This window comes from Ochotona princeps, chromosome 19 (genome assembly GCF_030435755.1).
Source record: "Ochotona princeps isolate mOchPri1 chromosome 19, mOchPri1.hap1, whole genome shotgun sequence".
Taxonomy (NCBI): Eukaryota; Metazoa; Chordata; class Mammalia; order Lagomorpha; family Ochotonidae; genus Ochotona; species Ochotona princeps.
The window spans coordinates 40,499,396-40,519,465 of NC_080850.1; the positions used below are offsets into that span (position 1 = coordinate 40,499,396).

General features: G+C 41.4%; 1 protein-coding gene across 3 annotated transcripts in view; it reads left to right on the forward strand.

Annotated features, from left to right (window-relative positions):
* Positions 1-20,070, forward strand: part of MARCHF3 (membrane associated ring-CH-type finger 3) — a 158,262-nt gene that overhangs the window by 46,070 nt on the left and 92,122 nt on the right. Inside the window, exon 1 of one of the 3 annotated variants that reach the window (XM_058677823.1) lies at positions 11,289-11,530. The exons of the other annotated variants lie outside the window; for them this stretch is intronic. The gene's annotated coding sequence lies outside the window, so the exon portion shown is untranslated. Of the gene's footprint in view, positions 1-11,288; positions 11,531-20,070 lie in introns of those variants that run through there. 3 annotated transcript variants of the gene reach the window in all.

The window sequence follows — 20,070 nt, forward strand, 5'->3', positions numbered from 1 at the left end:
GTTCTTTGTCTTTTACATATATGTGCATGTGGATGAGCCCTGAACAGATTATGCTAAGTAAAACAGAAACAAACACAAAAGGCCAAATGGTTTGTGATACCCTTTATGTGAAATGAGCAAAATAGGCAGATTCATCAAGACAGAAAATAGGTTAATGGTTGCCATGAGCTGGAGAGAGAGAAGAGTAGGGAGTGACTACTGATGTGTGTGGAGTTTCTTTTTAACAGTGGTGAAATGTGTAAATGGATAATAATGATGGTTGCACAACTCTGAGGATGTACTAAAGTCCACTTTAAGTGAGTGTATTTTTCAAGCATATCAATTACATCTTAGTCTTAAAGAGAGTCTGCAGACTTTATATCCTGCTCAAATTGTCATTGTTTACTTGACTGTAGATAAAATCCAAGCATATCCTTTACTTTTTGGGTATGTTTGTACATATGTAGGTAACTTAGAAAAGAAAATATATACATTTATTCAGTTCTCCTTCATTTGTTACCTTATTTGTCAGTATAAGAAAAAAAATTTGTAAATTAAGTGATTGGAAATGGGCTCAAGGAATAATCGTATTCTCTGCTTAAGGAAACACTGTGGGTAGGGATATTAGATTTGATCTACAGATTTTTAAATATTTACTTATTTGATATTTAATTATTTTTTACTTAAAAGTCAGAGTTGCAGAGAGAGGGAGAGACAAAGAAAAAAATCTTCCATCCAATGCTTCACACCTCAAATGGCCATAATGACCAGAGCTGAACTGTTCTGAAGTTTCTTCCAGGTATCCCACACGGGCACAAGGTCTCAACGATTTGGACCATCCTCTGCAGTTTCCCCAGGCCATTAGCAGGGACCTGCATCAGAAATGGAGCAGCCAGGACTCAAATTGGCCCTCATATGGAATGCCAGCGTCACAGATAGAAGATTACCTTACTGTACCACTTTGTTGGCCCTTGGCCTACAGATTAAAATACCACTCAGGACACCCACATCCCATATTTCAGTTTCAGCTTCTTGCTAATGCATACCTGGGGAAGTAGAAAGAGATGGCTCAAGTGCTTCCACCCACACAGGAAACTTGAACTGAGTTCCTTGTTCATGGCTTCATGCTGGCCTTCTCTTGTTGTTGCGGACATTTTGAGAGAGAACCAGTGGGTGGGAATCTCTTTCTGTCTCACTTTCTTCCCCTCCCTTTCAAATAAAATTTTAAAATAAGAATAATCTACATTTCTTTGCAGGAAATGCAAAGCCCTTGTTTGATGACTTGCCTGTTCCTTGTACAAACATTTCTTACCCAGCCTCTATATGCCATGTACAGGAATTGAAAAAATAATATAAAAAGGAAGTATTGACCACAGGTTCTTCTGTGGTAATTGGTACCAATCCTTGGTCCACAATTTTTAAATCTAATAACTGCAAACTCTGGGACAGTGTTCACCTGGTTTCATGGTTACCTGGTTTTCTTTGTAACACTTGCTGGCACTGGATATTAAAAAGTGTGAGATACCCTGAAACTTAGAAAGGCACAATCTATCAAGGTAATAGGAAGAGAAGGTATTAACACAAGTAGAAAGTGCTGTGTAGAAACACTCTTAGATGTTTTGTAAAAAGGTTTGGGAAGGCTCCAATGTAGGAATTCTAAATGCCATAGTAGTCATATAATGCATTGTTCTCATAAAATTAAAATATCAACCACAAAAATATATGCATGGCAGCCAATGAAAAATAAAGTTTCATTCCAAATATAATACTTGATAGTGTCCACACTTTAGTACTCTGTTACCATTGGCTTAGGTATCTGATGACTATTTTCTTTTGTTGTTATTTTAAAGAGAAAGTTGGAAAAATTTGTTATTTGCTAGTAGTATATGTTGAACAGCAAGTTTTGTGCAGGCACAGACATAAATCTCTCTCCAAAGTAAACATTTATATAACACCTTCAATTTGAAGGAAGCACTGTTTTTAGTATTATTTCCTCAAATCTTGTTAATATTCTGAATCCATTCCACTAATGCATTTCAAGATAGTGAGGGCTGAGTGTGTTTTCTGCAAACACAGCCCTTCGCTCTGGAGCTGGAGCAAATTTTTCATGGTCCCTCCCAGCCCCTTCAGAGCTGCCTCAGCAGCACCCCTGAGGGTACTGGAAATAGGCTTAGAGCCTGGGCTGCTTGGTAGTGGCAGCAGTCACTCTCTGAAGAGCTGCAGATGTATTTGGTCTTTGGAGAAGCTTTTCTTGCTCACTCAAAGAGGGGCTGTCCAGAGACAGGAATGGGGAGCTGTGACAGTTCTCTGCTGGAGGGCCGTTTACTCTCCCTCTGAAGCACAGGCAAGGTTAGGAGACGTGTCGCCATGGGTTGTGGATTTTTATGCAAACTCAGCAGAGTGCCGCTTGCTGTCAGCTTGATGCGCAGTGCACACATAGTCGGCACCACGCAGCAGAGATCCTGACTCATGGGTCCGGGGAGAAAAATCAACCACAACAATTAGCATTCGCTCTTGGCTTTGAGTTTGGGGCCATGGATGGCACATCTCAAATCCATGGCTAGTCTGCGAACAATTTCATCCTCTCTTTCAGCCACTTCTTTCACTAAACTTTCAGTAAAGATGCTAACAAGCAGCAAAATCGAAAGAACAAAAATGTTCTTTCTGTTTCTCTATCCTTAATCTGCCAGGTGGGATGTTTCTTAGATGAAACCCAGCCCATATGAAGGATGGAAACGTTGAGGAGGGTGGTGAGAAGGGAAGGCACATAGGCCCAACAAGCCATGGAAATATGTTTTCTTTGGCCTGTGCTTTGTTTTTTAAAAACACTTAAGTGAATTATTGATAGCTAGAACTTAAGATGTTCCATTTTAAAAAGCCACATTTCTGGTGTATCTGGACCTCTATTCTAAGTGGTAATGATGTGCTCTTCCCTTCAGAATAATTGGACCTCCCTCCTGGCTGCCTCAATCTCCCTGCTTCCCACCTACATTTTCCCTTCTGTTACCTACTTGTCCCTATAGGCCTTTGAGTTGAGAATCCCCAACAAGAGGATAGGCCCAAAAAAGGAAAGGTTTTACCTTCCTTAAAATTTCCATGGTGACAAGTCCCTGTCATGAAATCTAATCTGCTGCTGGAGCAGATTCTCACGATCTAGAGTCCTGGAAGGGCTGGTGTTGTGGCATAGTAGCTTAAGTCATCAACATCCCAATGACAGAGTTTAGGCTGCTGCATTTCCAATCCAAATTTCTGATTATGCCCATGATAAAGCATTGGCTAATGACCTAAGTATTGGGGCATCTGCCACCCACATGGTAGACCTGGGTGGAGCTGTAGGCTTTGCCTTGGACCAACCCTGGCTGTTGCAAGCATGTGGGTAGTGAACTGACAGATAGCAACAGCTTTCTGCCTCCATGTCTCTCTGTCTCTATCTTTCTGTCTGTCTCGTTTTCACATACATAAATTTTTAAAAGAAAGAATAAATGGAATAGTTCTGTATGCTATCAAGGTAAGTGGGAAAGGATGCAATTTTTCATGAAGGAATTTTTTTATCCACATAACAGCCAATGCAATGGGAACTGGCACTTGGTAGATCTGTTGTGTGTCTGTGCCCATTGTGACACGTATTGCATCTTAGCATTGTCTTCTGTCATGATTCTTCCACATTCTTCCTAAACATTTCTCATCAAAGACAGAGCATTGCTTTTACCTAGGTAGGGCTCATCTCACTTATTGTTCCTTTCCAGGCTTCTCCTAGTTTTCCATCTTCAGTTCCCAATTGGCACAGAATGGATCTATGTGACCTGATTAACTACTGGTGACCAGACAGAGCTAGGTCACTCTGGACAGCTTGTCTTTGGCCTCTCTGATCTTTAGCTTGGAAGCAACACTTTTTCACATTAACACCAAAACAAATCCAAGTGCAAAAGTACTGGAAAATAAGGCAGGCCTTACTGAGAATATAGGAGGTAAATAGAAAATTCACCACTTAGAGCAAAACCACCATAGAATTGGCAGTGTACAGCCTTCAGTAGACAAAGCCTTTCTCTTCCAAGGCCAGTCCCTCCACCTTCTATCCACTTCACCCACCTTGCCCCCATTCTTACTCTGTAGCTAGTGTTCTCCAACCCAGGAAATGTATCCCTCCCAGTTTCTTCCTCAACTTGACTTTCTCCTGCCTGTCATTTCACACCACCTTATGTTATGAGAAAGCCTTGAAGCTGAGGATGGTAGAAAGGTTTTTTTACCCAGCAACACATGACAAGCCTCCTTAGTCACTTTATTTGTGGTAGGGTTGGGAGAAAGTTTAAATAACAGTGTATACACTCTCAACCCCAACTTTGGTGGTAAGGCATGAAAATTTATCCATCACTTTTAATGGCTGAGTAGTTGTCCCTGTGCACATACAGTATTATGTGTTTAGCCATTCCTGGGCACTTAAGCCAATTTATTTCCTTTTATTTTTCCTATTACAGACAAAGCCATAATCAAATATATATTGTATACCTATGTGTGTAACTATAAGAGAAATTTCTGGAATCAGTATTTCCATGTCATGAGTATTTGTATCGTAACATACTGCTCTCCAGACATTTACCTTCCAACCAATGAGTTTCTGTTTTGGTTTTCTGTGAATAATTTCATTTTATATGCTTAGTTATTCATATCCCATCTTGAATAAGGAAGGGTTTAAGGTAGCTGTTAAGAAAAACTCAACTAAAGCTGGGTAGGAAGGGAACTTAGAAAAAAAATGTGAAAATATATTAAACAAACCAGTGATGAAGATTATAAAAGTCATGCTACGTCATTCTGTATCATAGGCAGCAAGGCTTCCCAACAAGCAAAGCAAAAAGATGGCAACCTTGAGAATCCACTTCTGAAGGCAAAGACGTGCCCTGGGGCCTCATAGAAAGACCCTGTGCAGTGCACTAGTGTTGTCAGCACTGTGAGCAGATCAGATTTACAGACAGAAGGAGACAAAGATGCATTATGACCTCTTGTGATCATCATTGCACCCAGCTAGCAGCCCATTGCCTTGAACTAAAAACATGTCGTGGAAGAGCAGAGGTGTGCCAATCTTACACTTACTGATTATGTCGGGTGGGGAGCCATCTGGCAGAGGCTGATAAGCTGTTCCCTGCTTCTGAGTGTGGCCAGACAGCAGTGTGTGCAGGGCAGGCACCATCACTTGCTTATATAGACCTTCCTGTCTCCCAGATGCTGTCAGGAATTGGAGGATGGACCACATGCAAATCTGGAATCAGCGAAAGTGAACCAGGTTAGGAAAGCCCTCCTATAGGGCATTTCCAGCAGGATATGCTGGCTGCATGCCACATAAGCATGGCATGCATGCCACCGCTTGGGCAGTGTGCAGCAGGGGTACACTCTGCCTGGTGCCTAGTGTCAGAGGCAGGGACCCCAGGATGACCTCAGGAAGGAGAGGACTCCTGTGGGTGCCAAAGAGTGGGATCCTGAAGGAGCTGGGATCAGATACAGAGAAGAGATACAAGGCAGGCAGTGAGCACAGCCATGTGGGAAGACCAAACTAATAGGCCTCTCCCAGTGTAGGGCAGGAAAATGCACGTGAAGAGGCTACAATAGATGGAATTAGGAAGGGGATCAGTGCCCCAACAGAGGGTGGCTCTTAAGGAAGCCAGCTTAGCCCACTGCAGAGGCATTGGAGCCATGGGCAGGCAGCCAGTTGGCTAAGAGAGAGCCCCACTTGGATCTAGATTTAAAATCAGAGCAAACAAACTAGCAAAGAGTGACACCCAGGGCTGAACTGCAGAAGAAAATGTATCGGGTCAGAACGTTTCATTTCCAGATGTCCCTGAACTGTGGATAATTTTGTCCTTAAGATGTTCACATTGTAGATGAAACCTGAAGATGTATCATACAGAGGACCTGACATCAGGAGTGTATCATAGGCAAGGGAAATAAATCAACCAAAGAAGAGTTAAGAACATGTGCCGCAATTCCACGAATATAGAAGGATAAATGCCCCCCTCTGCCATTCCCTGGGTGATGTGGGAGCAAGTTGCCCTGGGATGGATGGGAGAAAGATGCTGGCAACCTGTCTGAAGCAGCTTATTGCAGACCACCTGCAGAGCCACAGGTGAGAAACAGGGTTGAAGAAGGCAGGTACCATGAAGAGAGTGAAACCAGAAGATGTGTTGGGTGAGCAAACTGGGGATGTGACAGGGCTCAGGGAGAAGAGGAGAAACATTTTCAGTTAAAAAGAGTGCACTGTTGGAAGAGCTTTACGTTTTCTTGATTCCTTTTAAGGAATCCATCCACAGACATGCTTGAGTTTTGAGTTATCATGAGTTTTAGTCTATTTATAAGTTCTGGGTTTTCACCTGCCTGACATGGACCTTAATCAACTGTTGAAAAACTGCTGCTCTTCCCTAATTCTGCTGTAGTTGGGAAAAAAATTCCTTATACTCAGCCTGCACTGCACCAGAGGGCAATGCAGAGCCACCCACGTCACCTAGCTTCCTCCCTTGACAGAAGGTAGTCAGTGCAAATAGGACCCAATTTAGACTGTTGTACAGATTAATACTCAAGATAAGTAATAAATCAAATTTATATGTAGGAAAATATGAAGATTACAGTAAAATTTCAGTGTTAGAATACCATATTCTCTAAAATAGTGCTAAGAATGACCTTTAGTGGGCCCAGCATGGTGATCTAGCTGCGAAAGTCTTTGCTTTGCATGCACCAGGATTCCATTTGAGCACCAGTTCTAATTCCGGCAGCCCCACTTCCCATCTAGCTCCTTGCTTGTGGCCTGGGAAAGCAGTTTAGGATGCCTGACACCTTGGGACCCTGCACCCACGCGGGAAACCCTGAGGGGGCTCCTGGCTCCTGGCTTCAAATTGGCTCAGCTCCAGCCATTGTGACCACTTTGGGAGTGAATCAACAGTTGGATAATCTTCCTCTCTGTATATTTGCCTTTGCAATAAAAATAAATAAATCTTGGGGGAAAAAAAGTGACCTTTAGCTAGATGACTTTAGCCATCACTTGTAACTTATGTACTATTTCATTGAGGCTTTTCAGCCCTAGATACAATGAATTTGTAGGAGAAAAGAAAAGCTCAGAGCCTAGTTGAGCAAATAAAAGTTTAATAAGAAAATGGAGCTAAGGTTACAAAACATAAATAATTAAAACAACTCACTTGTTCTTATCTGTCTGTGTAGCTCTACCAGGCCTCCATCACTTTCTTCATGGATCTGAAATCTGTTTTAAAATGAGTTCTGCACATGACCAGTGGTAGAAAGGTCTGAGTTTTAATCAATGTAATGATTTTGATTTCAAAACCTCCAGATGAAGTCCTTAATCATTTATTTCCTTGGTAACAGAGCTTTGAACAAAATACAGGGGTGAGAGTGTTATGCAAAGGTTATTTATTTTCCATCCCCTTTTGATTGCCCAGAGGACAACGGTTTTAGTGCATGGAGGGGAGAGCAAAGGGCTCTCTGGGTCCAAAGAACAAAATTCAGTGGAAGGTTTCTCCTTCATGCAGTTTCTCCGAGACTTTTCCCTCTCAAAAGTAGACTTGGGGCCTGACGGCGTGGTCTAGCGGCTAAAGTCCTCGCCTTGAACGCCCCGGGATCCCATATGGGCGCCGGTTCTAATCCCGGCAGCTCCACTTCCCATCCAGCTCCCTGCTTGTGGCCTGGGAGAGCAGTTGAGGACGGCCCAATGCATTGGGACCCTGCACCCCTGTGGGAGACCTGGAAGAGGTTCCAGGTTCCCGGCTTTGGATTGGTGCGCACCGGCCTGTTGCGGCTCACTTGGGGAGTGAATCATTGGATGGAAGATCTTCCTCTCTGTCTCTCCTCCTCTCTCTGTATATCTGACTTTGTAAAAAAAAAAATAAATCTTTAAAAAAAAAAAGTAGACTTGACAGGGAACCAGAGGCATGAGCCCTCATTCCCTGCTGTCAGATCCTATGGGGATGGAGGTTTCCCTCCATTATTTCTTCCCTCTCTCCCCCGACAAACTTTTGCACTCTAAAACTAGGTGGAGTCATTCCAGTGTACTTCAAGTATGAGTTGATCATTCTCTGCACTCCGAGGTTACCTGCTTTAGCATCCCACTTGGCAAGGGGCCCAGAGCTTCTGGTTTGCAGGTGCATTCCCTGTGGGTGGAAGCCTTCCTCCTGGCTTTCTCCACCTGGCAGGAGCCCCAGAGAGGTGGAATTCAATGGGTTATGCTGGGACCTCCACAAATGATAGACTGCCACACAGAGTGTTTACTGGGTTAGTGTGACCCAACATAAAACCATGTGGACATGGTAGTCACAACGCCCATGGGAGCCCTGAGGAACTATGCAGGGCAGGTTGTGAAATAGCACCGAGAGTCGTTGGAAAGGGCGTTTGGAATTCATGAGGAGTCTGGTTTTGTTTTCAACTCCCCTTGTTGCCTTAGTAGAAAACACTAAATGCTGATTGCATTTTATTCTCCGTAAAGTTAGTGCTTCCCAAGGAAGAGAGAGATGTGCCATGCAGTGAGCATAAACCAAAGTATCGCTAAAATAACGCAAGAGCCTAGGAAGAAGTGAGTGGAATTATAAGGAAACATAAACCATGAAAATAGGAGACTGCCAACAAAGGTAGTATTTGTGTTCAAACTAAAAAGAGACTGTTTTAAAATTGATATGATACCATCTGACATACAGAAATAGAAATAGGCATGCCATTTTTGTTAGAAATGGGGGGAAGAAAGATACATAAATTATGCAGAAAACAAAATTTCTTCATTGCTAATGGCTACTTGGGGTTGGCGTCTAATCTGACTAGGAGGTTTCAGGCTTATATACAGACTGTCCATGTGGGCCTCCTTCCCTAAAAGCTGATTGTTTCCTTTTTTTTCCATTCAGGCAAGAGACCAGTGAAAATGCGTTTGAACACACAGTTGTAAAACCTTTTTTTTTTTTTTCCTTCCACTTGGTTTTCAAGAGTAGCCACCAAAAAAAAAAAAAAAGAAAGAAAGAAAAAACACCTGGTGGGGACTTAAGTGGTTCGTAACCAGGCAGTGCTATGTGAAAGGACTGTGCTGATGGAGGAATCTGGCCCTCAATTAATGAATGGCACGCACACCTTTCCTGTGGAGTGACACTCAGGAGGCCTGGGTGAGACAAGCAGGAAGGAAAGAGGAAGATGATATCTTGTTAATTACCTACTCCCACCACCATCCCCATAATCACGCGTGACTTTCCTTAATTTTATCAGACTGCCTCACCCTGAAACTATGCTCAGGAGTGACTTTGAGTGTAAGAGACTTTGTCCCATTTCTCATCATTTCCTCCATACCCTCAAGGAATGCTGACATGTTACTCATGTCTGACTTTAGGGAGAGGTATGGAGGGGATGATTCTTTTTAAGCAGTCAAAGCCCCTTGTTCCAAACAGTGCCCATCCCACCCATTGAATTCCTAACTTTGTTTTAAGGAAGTTGGACTTCACAAAAACAACAAGAGTATTGGTGTCTCCAGTGTGGATAATGAAAGTTGTTGGTCTAGGAAAGGAAAAAATGAAAAAACCTGTTCAGAATTGCAAAGCCAAGGAGTCTGGCAGGTTTTTTTTATTTCTAGGTGATAGACAAATTGTTAGTTACCATGTATATAATTTATCCGTAATTGCTCTAATTTGCCTCCTAAGTTTTTAAGTTGCCTGTTCACTGAGATCAACTATTTTGTACCCATGAAACAGGAATCAAATGATAATTTAATGAAGTTAGCCAGGCAGTTAGGACAATCTCTGTGCAAATGCAGCATTCCCATTGTAATTTAGAAAAGTAGAGGAGAAATAACAGCTTCAAACTTCCTAGGAGCCTAGTGATTAATATCTCCCTGGGATTCAAATGCTGCACACGTGTGCATGTTCTTGCGAACATATGGGTACTAAGATAACCAGTCATGCTTTGAGTTAGGTTTCAATCTTGGTTTTGTTTGTTTCTTTGCTTGTTTTTAATGCTTTTCCCCCTTGGAGCATATAAGGGCTACCACAGGTACAGTCTAGTCTGCAGGTGAGGCATAGGGATGCAGGGATCTTGGAGACAAATTTAGCATAGAATTTCAGTCTTTATGCAAATTATTTACTTATTTCCAGATATAATTAACTGACTTAGCTATGACTGTAGAAATGTCCTCCTGTAGTCAGTCCATCAGATTTTTCTCTGGCCCAACAGAGGCACATTTTCTTCCTATCTTCTTTACTAAGTAACCAAAACAAATGAGGTCTCAGTCTCTATCACGTGACATCAGCAAAACTGAACACTTTTCTACTTGCTGACTTCTGTTTTGACTGATTTGCAAAAAGCAGGGACAAGGCTTAATTTTTGTTTTTTTATGTTTAAGCTTAAGATCTTAGACATGGTACAAATCAGACAAATGAAGTTTTTAGCTGACCTTTGAGAAAATTGCAAGTAAAGGTGACAGAATAAACTTGGATTGCTGTGGACATTTTTGGATAGCCAACACTTTGCTCAACTTGGCTGACAAACTTCCTGGGATTAATAAAATTCTTTTGTAGCTCGTCAGAATAGAACTTTGGTTCAATCTGTCAAAGTCACCACCATATCTCTCAAGAATATCATTTGGCTGTAGGTCAAATACATAATTGCAAATACAGTAGAGCTTCCAGAATAACATTCCTAACCCACAGGTGCTATCCACATACTAACAAATATCTGAAAATAATGGGGACCTACATTGTAGTGCAATAGGTTAAACTGTGACACCAGCATCCGTTATGAATACCCTTTCAAGTCCTGCCTGTTCTCCTTCCCTGCTACTTCACCTGGGAAATCAGCAGAAGATGGCCCAACTACTTGGGCCCTGCCAATCTTAGAGACCTGGGTGAAGCTCTTGGTTTCTGGTGTCAGCACCTAACTCCAGCTATGGTAGCCATTTGGGGAGTGAACTGGAAGATGAGAAATTCCCTCTCTCTCTCCCTCTTTCCCTCATCTCTGTTTCTCTGTTTAACTCTTTCTTTTAAATAAAGACATTACATTTCAAAGAGAATAAAACCAATTTAGGTAATCCCTATTCATTTTACTAACATCGAGTTTCTTTCCCAAGTGACCAAATAATGGTTGGGAAAAGACCACAGGCTTAGCAATGGAAAGCATGTCATCACTGGGAGTAACGGCTGGAGGTGGAAACTACACAGATCATCTATAGATCTACTGTTGTCATATCTATCACCAGGGCAGATTAGCAGATGAGTTTACATTCAGTAAACACCAGGGCATGTTGATCAGCCCACTTATCTAAAGTAGTGCTACTCCAAGAATGATCTTCGAGCCAGTGCTCTCTGGAAGTTTGTTAGAAGTCCAAGTTCATGACATCACACCTGCCCTCTGTGACACAATCTGGGAAGAGAACTCAGGTGATTCTGATACTCCATTTTGAGAACCACAGGACTCTCTGTGGCAGTCAGCCAGAAATTAATAGCTGGTGCTTGTGCCTGGATGTTTTCTTTTCTGCATATGAAGAAAGCGGGCCTCTTAGGACATCCTCTCTTGGTTGGAAACTACATCCCAGGTGCTGACTTTTGCTTCCTTTTCTTCACATTTTTCAATTTGGGTCACCACATATTTAAAATGTCCTAAGAAAACAATTTGTGATTTTAAATTTACAAGTGAACGTATTTAGACTACTTGATTTTGTTAATAGTAAGATCTAACCATGTAATAATGCACACTTTTTTAGATCTTGATAATCTTGACCTTCTGCAATAGAGCAAAACACAAGAAAAGAGACTAAATCTGTTATCTTCAACATACATTATTATAAGAACTGTGCACAAAAGTTCATGCTTATTTTTCCATATGCTTGGAAACTGTCAAAAAGATGCTCATTCTGATTTTGCGAAACTGCTTGTGGGCCTGGCACGATAACCTAGTGGCTAAAGTCCTTGCCTTGCATGTGCCAAGATCCCATATGGGTACTGGTTCATATCCCAGCTGCTCCCATTTCCCTTCCAACTCCCTGCTTGTGGCTTGGGAAAGCAGTGAGGACAGCTCAAGGTCTTGGGACCCTACACCCATGTGAGAGACCTGTAGGAAACTCCTGGCTCCTGGCTTTGGATCAGCTCAGCTCTGGCTATTGCAGCCACTTGGGAAGTGAACTAGTGGATAGAAGATCTTTCTCTCTGTCTCTCCTCCTCTCTGTAAATCTGATTTTCCAATAAAACTAAAGAAGTCTTTAAAAAATAAGAGCTATTTGTGCCATGGAAGTACGTGAGAAGTTTTTGAAGAGTTCATATATGCAACACCAAAATGAAAGCGCTAAACTATGAAATACTCAGAAGAAAACACAGGTGTAGATCTTTGTAAATATGGTTTGGATAATGGTTTCCTAGATATGTCAGTTAAACAACAAAGCAATGTTGAAAAGTTAAAATGTATAAAAATAGTTAATATGTAAAAAAACACAATCAAGATAAAAAGTAAAAATATAGCCCACAGGATGAGAAAACATTTACATACCATGTGTCTGAAAAGAATCTGGTATCTAGAACATATTTACAAAAGTATTTACAACTTGACAACAACAACAAGAAAACAATTTAGAAATGGGGCAAAAAATTTGAACAGACATTTCTTCAAAGAAAAATAAAAAATAAAGGAATGTAAAAAGAGTAAAGCATATAAAAGATGCTGAGCATCATTAGTCATTAGGGAAATGCAAGTCAAAACCAGAACAAGAAAACTAGATTCAGAAAGGTGAGCCATAAGCAGTATTAACAAGAATTTATGGAAAGAGGAACTATCATACATTGCTGAGAGGAAAACAGAATTATACAATCACCTTGAAAGGCATTTGACAGGTCCCCAAACGCTAAATAGGGGCAAATGTTTGACTCAGCAGTTAAAACACCACTTTACAGGCTTGCAATCCATATCAGTGTGCTTGGGGTAACATCCTGGCCCCACTCCTAATTCTACCCTGCTAGTCATGTGGATCCTGGGAACCAGTGGTGTGGCTTAAGTAATTAGATTTGGGGTGCCTGCTCACACATGAAATACCTGAACTGAGTTCCAAGCTCCCTTCTTTGGCCCTGGCCCTGACATGAGGAGGATTGATGAGTTGTGTGTGTGTGTGTGTGTGATGTCTGTTTGTATCTCCACTTCAAATAAATTTAAAAGAAAAAAATGCTAAACAGTGGTTGCCATGTGACCCAGAAATGCCTCTACTAAATATTTACAAGCTAGAAGATGTTTCCACAAAAAACTTATACATGAATGTTCATGGCAACATTATTCATAATAGTTAAAAGGCAGAAACAACCCACTGTCTGGTGAACACAGACCCAGATTGGAACTTTTTTCACTGTGGGATATTATTCACAAAAGAAATGAAGCATGGATATGGGCTGCACTGTGTATAACCCTTGAAACATTAAGCCAAGTGAAAGAAGCCGGACATAAAGAACCATATAGAATAGGACTGCATCATATGAAATGTCTGGAGCAAACAAAGCCATAGCAACAAGAAGCTGATTTTGATTGCTGGGGACTGAGGAGAAGTGTAGTAGGAGGTTGGGGTTTCTTTGGGGGTTAAAATTGAGCAGGAGCAGCATTGTCAGATTCTAAACACCACTGAGTAATAAACAGTGGATTTTATGGACTATGGATTATATGCCCATTTTTTTTTAAGATTTATTTCATGTGTTTGAATGCCAGAGTGACAAACAAGTGAAGAGAGAGGGTGAAAGAGAGGAGGGAGCAAGAGAGTGAGAAGAAAACTGTCTACTAGTTTGTTTCCCAAATGTCCACAACAGCTAGGGCTGATCCAGGGCAGTGCCAAGAACCTGAAATTCTATCTGGGTCTTCTACATGAGTGACAGGGCCAAAGCACCTTGGTCATTTCCCCCTGCTTTCCCAGGTTGCTTTAGCAGGGAGTTGGGTGGGAAACAGACATCTGATAAGAGATTTCAACATCTCAGGTGATGGCTTAATGCACTGCGTCACAATGCTGGGCCCTGTCTCCCAATTTTCTAAACAAAAGCCACATGTTGGATCTGAGCTGTAGAGTCAGAGTCTGCCTACCTTCACTCTAGTACCCCCGAAGATAGGGGTGGGTGACAGGGAGATGGAAAAACTCAGCAGAATCTTGACTGTTAGAGCTAGATGACAGATGGCTCCAAGAGAGCTCAGCTACGTTCAGTGAACATTATTTTAAGGCACAAGGAGAGAAATGTTTATTTTAGAAGATAGCATCTTAAGAATGCGCTATTCTAAAAATCTCAACTATCTAGGAAATCTGATTACCCAGGTAAGACGACTTGAAAATTCTTGATAGGTCTGTTATAAAGATTTCAGATTTTTTTCCCTTGGCATTTATGCACAGAAGTCTGCCTTGCTACTAGGGAACAATGACAGGATATAAACTTCCTGTCTGCAGTAAGCATTGGATAAAGAAAACATTTAGGGGGAAAGTACTAGGATAGGATAGAGTTCATTATTTTATGAATGATCTTTTCTAAAGTCAACTTTACTGAGGTGTGATTGACAACTAATACGTACTTTCAGCATATCAGTTGAATGCTTTTGGCACATGTGTACATGTGTGTAGCCACCATCGCAATCAGTATGTAGAGCATAGAATTCCATACATCTGTGCAGTCAGTCTCCCACCACAACACCTACTTTGTCCCAGGAAACCACTGATGTGGCCTTTGCCACCATAGATTAGTTTTGCCTCCAGAATTCTACGTAAACCAACTCATAACACATGTGTTCTTATATTCAGCCTCCTTGTTTCTGTGTGATGTTCACGAGGTGGATCCATGGTATAGTATGTTTTGGGTAGTTCATTCCATCTTACTGCTGAATAGTTCTCATTATATTTTCATAGCAAATATCCATTTACCTGTTGGTTCTTTTTAGCGGGAAAAAATTCACAAGTATTTTTATGGATATTTGTTTTCATTTTTGAATAAACACACAGTTCTGAGTCAAAAGTTAAATATGTGCTTAAACTTCCAAACATGCTAGCAGTGCATGAGAACACCCATTAAAACCCAGACTGCTGGCTTCCCAGTTAGTTAAGAGGAAATTTTCTTAAGGTATTCTTTCTTCCACTGACTTTCAGAGCTTCTGCTGTGCACTGTTAAGAATTTCACTTTGTGTTTGTGTAACCCTTCCACCATAGGGTTCTAAACCCTTGTTAAGTTTCAACCAGCATTAATATTAATAGTACATCATTAGGATATTAACTGAAGTTTTAAGCACCAAATATCTTTCTTCCAAGCACTGATAGCCAAGAATTGCTTCTAAAACAACATTTATTTATGTTCCTTTGTAACAAGAAGGCAATGAATGTGAGTGTGTCCTCACCATTCAACATTTTGGCAATGTTTTTGGCTTACCCTTTGACTGCTAGCTGTATAAATCAGCACTTCTGTTCACCGAAGAGCTGTACAGTTGATTGATAAGGCCCTGCAGCTTAAGGAGGTGGACAGGCTGCAGTGAGAGCATAAGCTTCTTTCCATGGACCCCTTCTTAATTTACAGAGCTGTAGTTCCCTCATCTACAGCCTGGAAAGGAGGGATCACAATGACCCACATCTTGTATAATTGTTATGAAAACAGTAATCTCATTTACATAAAGCCCTTCAAATGTACCTACTCCATATTTTATTTATTTACTTACACTCCTGACCTGCTGGACTAGCCAGAACATGAGAGGTGGTCATCCTGCTCCCACCAAGCTCACTCTCTCTTGGCTGTTCAGAAGCTTAAGCCCAAAAATGGCTCATGTCTATCTCGGTCTCAGCTGCTTCTGCCAATCTCATACTGAAACATCCCACTTCTTTTCAGAACTAGGTCTTAACAGCCCACATGCTCAGCATTATTTACAAGATCTGTGGGCCGAGGGATTCAGATGCATCTGGTGTGTGGCCCCCAGGCTCAGGTGTAGAATCTCTCCTACCTCTTTCTCATGAAAAACAAACGTAGGAGAACAACAGCATAAAACTCACAAGACTCACATCTTAGAAGTCCAGAAAGTCATTTTAAAATTTGATTTTCCAAAGACATATAACCATAAGGATGGAACCGTTTCTGTCGCTGTTCTTCTTTGCCCCTGCACTTAGGATCTTGGTGGAGCAGCTACTCAATTGAAGTCTGTCAAAAGCCAGATTAATCATACCAACAAGTAGTTTAATTAAGAAATGTAATGTGTTAATGTATCCAGCAAATAGAGCAACCAGGGAAACTCAATATTGAGCAGGACTTACACTATCACTCTATGCATTTGAATACCCTATGGACACAAATCTTGTCTTCATCTTTGTGTGTGCAGATGCTTTTTGATCTATAGAGATAGTTCCATCTTCAAGATGATAACAGAAGACAAAGGGAGGAATGCGGAGGTTATGATCTGGCATTATAGGGGTAACATCAAGTTAGCCTTAGCTCCAAATCTTTCTGACTTTGGGATGTGCATTTGGTGAACCGATTAAAATCCCATCTTCTCCACTTTTGGTCTATCTAGCTGCTCTTGCACACCCTGGGAAGCAAAAACTTGTAGCTCATATACTTGAGTCTCTTCCATCTACCTGGGTGGGACCTAGCTCCTGGTACTTGGCCTAGCCAGGGTAGCTATAGCAGTTGTGGATACTAGGGGAATGAAACAGTGTATGCTGATCTCAGTCGGTGTGTTCCTTTGCCTTTAAAATAAAATGAAAACAAGTATATTTTAAAGCTTCTATTTTAAAAACATGTTTATCATCTTAGATTAAATTACTCTTATTTTAATTCAAGAAATAAAATAATCTCTGCATAAAATGCCCTTTTTTAAAATATTTTTTTATCTAGGTCTGGCGCCATGGCATAGTAAGCTAAAGCCTGTGCCTGCAGTGCCCTTGTTCCATAAGGGCTCCAGTTTGAGGCTCAGCAATTCCACTTCCAATTCACCTCCCTGCTATTGCCCAAAGAAGGCAGCAGATAAGGGTGTAAGTCCTTGGGCCCCTGCACCCACATGGGAGACCCTGAAAACAATCCTGGCTCCTGGCTTCAGACCAGCCGAGCTCTGGCCATTGTGGCCTTTAAAAGGCAAAGTTACAGAGAGAGGGATGAGGCAGAGACAGAGTCCTTCCACTCACTGGTTCACTCCCTAAACGGCTGCAATGGTTGGAACTGGGTTAGACTGAATCCAGGAGCCTGCAATTCTGTGCCAATTTGCCACATGGGTAGCAGGAGTCCAAACACATGGGCCATCGTCTGCTACTTTCCCAGGTGCATTATTAAGGAGCTGCATCTGAAGTAGAGCAACCAGGAATTGAACTTAGGCACTCATATCGGATGCAAGCACCACAGGCAGTGGCTTAATTCTGTGCTGTGACTCCAGACACTACAAATACATTCCATACCATTTACTCAGGTAGGAAGAAGGAAGGATGGATGGAGGGAGGGATGAAGACAGGGAGGTGGGGAACAAAGAAAGAAGGAAGAGGGAAGGAAATACATACTTGTTTTGTGAGGGGGTTTATGTGCAAGTTTGTGTGTGTGCGCACACGCGTGCTGGAAGTTCCCCAATAATTTGTGTGTGTTTGTGCATGTGTGGGGGTGGGGGAAAGCAGAGACAAAACTCTCCCATCTGCAAGTTCACTCCCAAATGTCCATAATACCTGGAACTAGGTGAAGACAAAGCCAGGAGCTGAAAACTCAGTGTGGGTCTCCCTCCTGGACAGCAATGACCAGTCTCCCTGAGCTGTTACTGCTATCTCCCAGAAGGTGCAGTAGCAAGAAGCCAGAATCAAGAGCTGAGACTTGATCCCCAGCATTCCCATTAGGATGTAGGCATCCGCACAGTGTCTTAGCCACTACCCCAAGTGCCTATCCCAATGATAATAATACATCTTTATGGTATATGTCATGATGTTTCAGCAACTTTATAGGTGTGTGATGACCAACTCAAGAATTTAGGTTATCCATTACCTTACTTCCTTGTGGTGGGAATGTTTAGAATCCTCTCTTTTAGGGATTTGAATTAGACAGCAAAGTGTTGTTGATTATATCACCTTTTCTGTATAATGAAACGCCAGAAAGTACTGCTGTTTGACTCTGAGCTGTGACCCCATTATCCAGCCTCTGGTAACCACCTTTCTGTTCCCTACTTCTTTGAAGGCAGCTTTTCTAGATTCCACCTATCAGTGAGTCATACTGTTTGTGTCTTTCTGATGCTGGCTTATTTCACTTACTATTATGATTTCCAAGTTCTTCCTGTCTCTACATATGATTTCCAAGGATCTTTATGTCTTTAATAACTTTCACAAGTTACTTAAGATTGATCAAATTGTCTGTTGTAGTTCACCTGGATATAACAATGAATAGTGTCTGTATTTACCTTATAAAAGAGCCAGTGTGATGTATAGTAACTCTAGCTTCGCTTTTGTTCTGCTGCTTTTTGAGTGCTGCTGAAGTGAGCACTCTAGCTTTACTTTTAAGTAGAGTTGTATTACTTTTAGAATCCCTTCTATGCATATAAAATACATTGCCAAAATTCAAGTGTTTTTTTGTCTCACTGTAATTTAAGAAATATTTTAAATAGTTCATAAAATAATTTCTGGAACCATCATTTGGCACAATTAAAATGCCACTTGGGATGCCTGCATCCTATAACAGAATGCCTTACTATGTGCCACGTACTGGGCCAAACCCTACATACATTATCTAGGCAATGCCCACAGCATGCTATAAACAACAATAGGCACTATTATTATCTTGATTTGATATAAAGAAACTAAAGCTCAAAGGACATAAGCTTACCTACAGTAACATGTACAGAATCAAAGTCCTTTAGCATTAAAAAAAAAAAAATAGCAGGGGCCAACCCTGTAGCGTGTCTGATAAAGCTGCTACCTGCAGCACATGTTCTGCATATTGCTGCTATGTGTGTGCATGAACACATGCACACATGTGATTATAGTTATGTAACCTTAGGCTGGAGGGGAACCACTGCGGAGCAACTAATCCCCCCAGGTTCAAAATGAAGAAATTAAGGACTATGGGGCTGAAATGACTGGCCTCTAGGGACACAGCTAGTTAATTGAGTTTCAAGATCAATGAACAGATTCATCATGTGCCTCCCATGAACACAAATTCTGTGAATGTTGGCAGCCCGTCCAAAACTTACTTCCTTCAGTTCTCATATTGCAAAACGATTGTGTTAATGTCACAGCCTCAGTCTCGCTTCTTCACACGATGCTGCCTCCCTATCTGTGGAAGATGAGATCTACTGCATATTTCTGTTCAGTTTTGCAGATGCCTGTTGGCTTACATTGTTACTCGACAGGTGTGGTATCCTCAGTGCTGTCACTCCAAAGCCTGTCATTTAATCGTGTGGTAGTCACTGAGGTTGTGAAACAACCAGTCACATTCCTGTTTGTGTATATATGTAGCCTTGACTGTTAATTGTGTGATTATAGGATGTAAACAATCTCCACCCAAAGTGAGCTCGAATGACTCAACGATTGCCTGGGGACAGGTTACCCAATGCATATTGCACTATGAAATGAAAATATCCAGCGTAGACAACTTTATGATGACTGTAAATTTGGTTCCCTACCATTACCACTTCAAGCCGTGTTATATACATTTGATGAAGCATAATTTCTCATTAGATCCAGAGCAGCCTGCTTGGTGATGGGAATGCATTTTGAATTTTAATCAAGTTTTGTTCATTCCCAAATACCAGCTAATGAAATTAATCCAATACTGTAGTTACACAAATGAATAGAGGACAACATAAGACAAAAAAAGGTACAAACAATATTGCTTGCCATAAATATTTTTATCGTAGCAAGGGTAACAGTTGACATTCCTTCCTGACCTATCTGTGAACCCTTCTCCATCCGCCTGGCAGTGACAGCTTCTGAGAGACAGATGTCTGGCTCTGAATTTTGGCATCTCTGATTAGGAATTTAACACACCAAATTCTGCCCTTTAGTGGTTTTCTGTGCAGTCTCCACATGTGAATCAGCATTCCTCAGTTTCTAACAAAGGAATATGTTGGAACGTTTCCAACAAAATGCCACTAGTGAATTGAGGAGGGAATTTAACGTGAAGGACTTTG